Genomic DNA, 7,554 nt, shown 5'->3' on the forward strand with positions numbered 1-7,554 from the left:
CTATGTCCGTCTCTCTGAACTGTTAGCAAGTAGTGATCTTTTCACTGTTTTGTCCATATATATATATATATATTTTTTTTGAGGCAGACTCATGCTCTGTCGTCAAGGCTGGAGTGCAGTGATATGATCTCAGCTCACTGCAACCTCCACCTCCCAGGTTCAAGTGATTCTCCTGTCGCAACCTCCCAAGTAGCTGGGACTACAGACGCTTGCCACCAGACCTGGCTAATTTTTGTATTTTTAGTAAAGATGGGGTTTTGCCATGTTGGCGAGGCTGGTCTCAAACTCCTGGCCTCAGGTGATCCACCTGCCTCGGCCTCCCAAAGCCCTGGGATTACAGGTGTGAGCCACCGTGCCCGGGCCTCCATAAATATTTTTTAAAGTTCCATCAGATGAAAGAGGTTGCTGAAAGGTCAAAAGTAAGGATGAATTATTACCCAGAGGAGAAAACCGAAAGAAGCAAATCTCTATGGGCGCAAGAGCAGATGAAATCTAGAAGGGATCAGCCTCTGTTTGAAGCAGCTAAAGGCACCATTAAAGTTGACAAGGATTAAGATGGAGAGGACAATTAAGTCTAGAGGGAAACACTGCCCCAAGCAGAATTTCTACTACTACCTCTGGATTTCAAGTGGGATACAGAACCCAGATTCTCTCAGAACCTGCCTCCCATATCTTTGTGTACCCTGGCTCAGGGGATTTAGCTCTTCTCTCTTCTACCCTCAGAGTCATCAACTTTCCTCCTACTCTTGGAGCCCTCCGTTTTCAGACAATCCAGTTGTAGTACTTATCTCTAGGATAGCTTTGAAGCATAAATGCAATAATATGCATAATATGCTTTCCACACAGCAAACACTCGTTAATAATCAGCTTTATTGTTGCTGTGTTAAAGTCCCAGGACTTTCAGATCTTGAGGTCCTTCACCCTTTTATCTATCCTCAGATTTAATTAGTGTAATGGCATTTTGGATTTTTTTTTTTTTTTTTTGAGACAGAGTCTCTCTCTGTCGCCCAGGCTGGAGTGCAGTGGTGCGATCTCTGCCCCCTGCAAGCTCTGCCTCCCTGGTTCACATCATTCTCCTGCCTCAGCCTCCCAAGTAGCTGGGAAAACAGGCGCCCATCACCACGCTTGGCTAATTTTTTGTATTTTTAGTACAGATGGGGTTTCACCACGTTAGCCATGATGGTCTCAATCTCCTGACCTCGTGATCCACCTGCCTTGGCCTCCCAAAGTGCTGGGATTACAGGTGTGAGCCACGGAGCCAGGCCCAATTAGTGTAACGTTTTGTTGGATTTTAATTAGAATCAATCTTTTTGATGAAGCTTCACTCAATTCCCCTGCTTATATTTGTCTCTGTACATTAGCCCATATTTGAGGACTCCTTTTGCTTAAGGCCCAGGCCAAATGGCCACTGCCTTCCTACTACTTCCCGGCTTTGCAAAGGACTGATAGAATGCCAAATGCCTTTGTCCATTACTGCAGTGTAGGTGAACTTTCTTTTCTACAGAAAGTAGGTCAATGAAACAACCAGGCTGGCAACATATATACCAATCTCACAATTGGCTCAGTTGTATTTGAAAGGCTGTACTTTTGTGTATGTGTGGGCAAAGTTGTAAGTATTCTTCTACTCACTGGTATTTATTTACTTTAAATATGTATGCCATCCCTTCAGGATTATCCAGCCGGTTGGAGATGAGGGTGTGTGGATACTTGTCCCTTTACTATTACCACTCAGGCTATAAACAGTGGGATAAAAATGGGGCAAATCTGGAGGTTGCTGTTTTATTTTTCTGGCCATGAGAAAGTGTATTTATTTTGAGGAGACTCAGACCAATGGTGCAATTTTATGTTCTTGGGAAAACAATGCCTGAACTTCCATTTCTGAGAATTTACCCAGTAAAGAAGACACAGAACTACTGGAAACAATTAAATCTAGTCGGGGTGGGCTGTGCTGCTGCTATTGCTACAGGCCAGAGGTGGTTTGGACAGAAATAGGCCAAGAGGAAACATACCGCTCTTCGGAGCTCCAGGTTTGGACCTAGAACCAGACATTTAACAGGTGCAAACACAGAAGAAAAGGATAGCAGTTCTGCTTGTTCCTCTACATAGGTGCCTTAGATTTTCAGAAGCAAGATCCAGGTCATGCCAAGTCCCTGCAGACAGTGATGAGATGCTCCCACAGAAGTGCTGTGTGCAGACAATGCTTCTGGGGCTGTTGCTGGAGAGGTGGATATTTGTGTCTATAAGATCTGTCTTTGCCAACTACTTAGTAGACTGATGCCATCAGTCAGAAAGTAGCTTCCTCTCTCAGCTCTTATGATAACTAGGATTAGGAATGACAGCTGCTGTGAACTCTTCCAGGATGATGTGGTTTGAATCTGTATCCCCACAAAATCTCATGTTGAATAGTATTCCCCAGTGTTGGTGGTGTGGCCTGTGGGAGGTCATTGGATCATGGGAGCCGAGTTCTCACGAATAGATTAGCACCACCCCTTTGGTGCTGTTCTTGTGATAACGAATGAGTGAGTTGTCATGAGATTTGGTTGTTTAAAAGTGTGTAGCACCTCCCCACCCCTTCTTCCTGCTCTGGCCATGTAATATGTGCCTGCTTCTCCTTCACCTTCCACCATGATTGCAAGTTTCCGGTGGCCTCCCCAGAAGCAGAAGCTATTATGTTTCCTGTACAGCCTGCAGAACTGTGAGCTAATTAAATCTCTTTTCTTTATAAATTACAAAGCCTCAGATATTTCTTTATAGCAGTGCAAGAATAGACTAATGCATAGGAGGTGTCTCTAGGACAAGTGGTTCATGGACTGATGTCTAGGTCTGGCCAGTGAAAGTGAGGCAGGCTGAGTATGAGAGCTATTTTGGAAGGAAAAACTATGACTAGAAGCATATTGAGGTTGAGGTCAGGCTGGAATGGGGAGGTACCCTATTAGTGGGATGGAAGGCCAAATATAACACTGGGATACTAATCTGAAAGCCTAGTTTGGACTCTACTTCTGGCCTTAGAGTGGTGCGTTTCTAGTCTTAGGTTTTTATAACTTTTCAGACTAGAAGTTGTGTGTTTTTCCAAAATAGAGAGGGGTTGAAGCTGAAGGTAAAGGGTCCAGGCTACTAGGATTTAGAAATCTGCAGAGGAAAAAGCTAGGTAGGATTGAACCTAATCAGTTTGGGTGTACTTCTAAGAATTGTTTAAGTGGCCCAACTGGCATCTTAAAATCTAGGTTCCCTTCTGCCTTCCCCCTTTTCTGGACAGCTAGTTATTTGCAATTAGCAATGAGTTAATTGTTTGGAAATATTTGCTTGACTGGGCTGATATTTACTTTTATTTAAAAAAAATTTTTATTCCCATAGGTTATTGAGGAACAGGTGGTGTTTGGTTATATTAGTAAGTTCTTTAGTGGTGATTTGTGAGATTTTGGTGCACCCAACACCCTGGGCCAATACTTAAACTTGCTTCCAGGAAAGCACCTTGGAGAGTCAGAAGTCTTTAATGGGTAGTTGGCTGCAAAATGGAAATGCAAATGGAGAAGGGATCCTTTTCTATTAATCTCCACTTAGGCAGTGATTAGACTTGTGGATAGAGCTAAGAATTTAATTGCTCAATGTCATCAGGAAGTCAATTACCTTAATCTCTCTTCAATAGTTAGCTATTAATTAACTAGAAATAAAGAGGACAATAATTGGAGATGAATTTGTTCAGCTATCTTGTGCCCTGTAGAGTCAATATTCTTGGCTGTTAATGACATCTTGGACAAAAGAAAGTAGTCACAAAGAGACATTCTAAAAAGAGGCAACTGGCTGGAGGTGATGCTTGGTTAAGAGCAATATGATGGACTAGATAGGCGTAGGGTATCTATCATTCATTCTCTCCCAACTTTTTCCAGCAATCTTTTTCCCAGGGCCCCACATAACAGTCCCAATCCTGAGACTACCCTGCTTGTAGGCATCAACCCAAGGTTTCATGTGTAATGATCGAGAGTAGAAGCTTCATCTCAAATCTCAGCTAAAACCTTAGAATGGCCACTTACCACCTGTGTGATCTTGCATAAATTAGATAATCTAAGTCTCAATTTCGTCAGGTATAAAATGGCAATAATAACAATAATTAACACTCTAATGTTTTACATGTATTTATTCCTGTAAGGCTGCTACCAAGGAACTCTTACTGAACCATTGGGCCCTCTCGGGGTTGTGACCTGGAGTAGCCCATCTGTCTCTGACAAGCCCATCCCTTCCCTTTCCAATATGGCATCATTTGTTTTTTTTTTTTGAGTGTGGACTCTGGAGTTAGATCTGGGTTGGAATCCAAGCTCACCTACTTCGTGGCTGTATAACTTTCAGCAAATCATTTAACCCATCTATGTCTCAATTACCTAGACTATCTGTAAAATAAAGTTAATAATATGAAGTTACCTTTTGAGATTATCGAGAGAATCCAATGAGTTGATACATGTAAAAAATTCAGAATAATGTCTGGCACATGGTAAGTGCCCCAAAAGTGGTAGCTATATTATAATCTATATTATTATCTCTATGCCGGCTCCTATTCTCTCAGGGACCTGATGGGTATCAAGTGGCTCATCTGACAAAATCATATAAACAGACACTTAGGTTTAGGTGTCTCCTCCCTACCTGCCCCAGAAAACCAAAAGTACCATTAGTACCAGAGTATGGGTACTAAGATCATTTAAAAACGTGATCACCAAATTTTTGACACTCCTCTCATTGACAGTTGATGCCTAGTCCCTTCCCCTTGAATTTGGATTCTGTGAATGTTTGACCAATAGGATATGGTAGAAGTGACACTGTGTCAGTTTCTGGGCCTATATCTCAAGAAACTGGCATCTTCCTGTTCTGGGGGTGTTTGCTCTTGGAATCCAGCCACATGCTGTGAGAAAGCCCATGCAGAGGTTCCTGTGGAGAGGAATCAAGGCTCCTGGCTTTCCACCCTGGCTAGACTCCCACCTGACAGCCAATACCACTTTGCCAGCCAATGTGAGTGAGCCATCTTGGATACAGGTCCTCTGGCTCCCAATTGAGCTGCCCCAGCTGATACCACATGATACTACTGTGACAAACATTGTCCATGTTGTAGATCAGTGACCAACATAAATGTTGTTGTTTTAACTTACAGGAATAGAAAATCAAAATACAGGCTATGGACATCTGGCCAGTAGATCGGGGGAGATCTTTTGGGGACATGCTGTTCCATGCTCTGCCAACTATACCACGTAAGTGGTAACTGGTTCTATACATTTGTATGACTGATCTTTGGCTGAATTATGAGATGAAATTGTCATGGGATGTAATTATTAAGTGTAATGTTTCAGTTTTTAGAAAAAAACACACAAAGTTTTTTGACCAAATATTTGGACATTGTTAATTAAATATTGATTCCTTCAATGCCAAATCTAATTCCTCCCCCATAACCTATATCTCAGAAATAATATAACAGTCTATTCAGTTACTCAAGTAAAAAAATGTAGGGGTCACCCAGGAATCCTCCCTTTCTCTGAGTCCTCACATTCAGTTCACTAGAAAGTGCTGTTGGCTCTATCTTCAAACTGTACACTAAATCTGTCCTTTTTTTTCCATCCCCACTGCCACCAACCTAGTCCAAATTACCATTTTGTCTTATTTGGACTAACCTTCTGTTTTGGGCACAAACTTGTGTACCTTCTTAGATTCTTTTCCAAGATGCTATCCGCTTTACAAATTGTGCCGCTACCATTTCAGGTTTTTTTTTTTTTTGGCATCCCTTGTGAGCTCCCAGAGCTATGTGGTATTCTAAGTTGAAGCCTTGTACCTGAATGGGCTTCATGTTCTACACTCTGAGCCTATCAGTGCCAAGTTATCACTCCACTTCCATACTTCGGTAAAATGCTACACCATGGGTATGGGATTTGGCTTTGTGAGAAGCTGTCAAGGGACCAAATGATGCAACCTAGAAGTGAAGGAGATTTGGCTCTCTGGGGTATGAACCTTAACTCGTGTAACTCAAGAGGCATGAGGGAGCCAGACAGACAGTTCACTTCACCCTTATAAAGCTACCCTAAAATATGTGTGTTTGTGCATGTATGTGTGTGTTTTCCTTTCAATCATTCTGGAAAAAGTCCCATGTGCTGAGCAAACATATCTGGAAAGTGACTTGTGATTTTTTGAAGTAACGGCCAGTGAGGTAATACATTGCATCACATTGGTTTGCATCTTTTTTGCCTGACTTACCCTTTTTCATCACCCCTGTTGCTTTGGGCTTGCACACACTCAAATGATTAGTATTTGAATTATTGCTCAGACTCTGTTTTCTAGAGGACCCTGGCAAAGGCATTTGATATTAGAAGTGGTTCTAGAAAACAGACAGGATAGATTTGGGAATTGGATTTTTCACTTGCCTAAAAGCAATAGGGACCCTATTGCTGGTGATAAGTGGTATGGCCATAACCCTGGCATGAGGTGACATTGCAAATACTTGAGCTTTCTCCTGTGGTGTGTGCTATTTTATTAGAATGACATGTAGGTGGAGGGAAAGATATGGGGAGGTCAAGTGGCTGTGATGCCTAACTGATATATAAACAATGTTATTAATAAGGATTTTGGAGTAGAATGGCTGATTTGAAGGCAGTAGAGGCTCTGCCTCTATAGCAGCTTTAAAGGAGAGTCTTATCTCCCACAGCTGTAGGGACAGAATGTATTAAACACTAGGCTCCAGATCTGATAATAAGGGTGACAGAATTGTGAAGAGGACTAAATGTCCAACCTTGTCAGGTTCATTAAGCCAAAATCAGATGGGAAAAGAATGGAACATGGAGATCTGGGATATATATGAACCTAAGTGTTATGACCTCTCAAATTTCTCTGAAGGTGCTTTTTTTTTTTTTTTTTCCTAGTAGAAGCAGCTCCTTTTCCTTGCCAGAGAAGAATAACTTTTCATGGAGACCAGGTAATGGTTTCACGAGAAGAAGTTTCCTTGTGAGATGGTATTTTTTTCTCTAGATCCACCCCACCATCCTCATTGTCTCCTGGTAAGTAACCAGAATCAGATCTCAGCACAGCTTGGAGAGAGAAGCAATTATTTTGTGCTCATTAATGAGGAGAGTCAAAAGCAGTTCACAATCTCAAAAACATCTGAATTATTTGCATGCAAGAAGCCAGACATACACACAAAATGCATACTGAATGATTCCATTTATATGACTTTCAAGAACAGTCAATACGAATCTATGGAGGAAGAAATCAGAAAGTGGTTGCCTCTGGGTGGGCATAAGGGGATTAACTAGAAAGGGCATGAGGGAGCTTTCTGGAGTGATGGAAACGTTACATATCTTGTTCTGAGTGGTTACATGGGTACAGAAACTGTCAAAACTAAAGTTTCTGTATTTCTTTGTATATCAATTATACATCAATAAAAATTAAAAATCAGTTTATATGGCAAGGAGACACTCAATGTCATCTCAGGGGTATTTTAACTCTGCTGATTTCTATAACATTGTATGTAGGAAGCTTGAAATGATTGTCCACAGAATATCACACTAGCCCACTATATTGATGAAT

This window comes from Macaca mulatta, chromosome X (assembly GCF_049350105.2).
Source record: "Macaca mulatta isolate MMU2019108-1 chromosome X, T2T-MMU8v2.0, whole genome shotgun sequence".
Lineage (NCBI taxonomy): Eukaryota > Metazoa > Chordata > Mammalia > Primates > Cercopithecidae > Macaca > Macaca mulatta.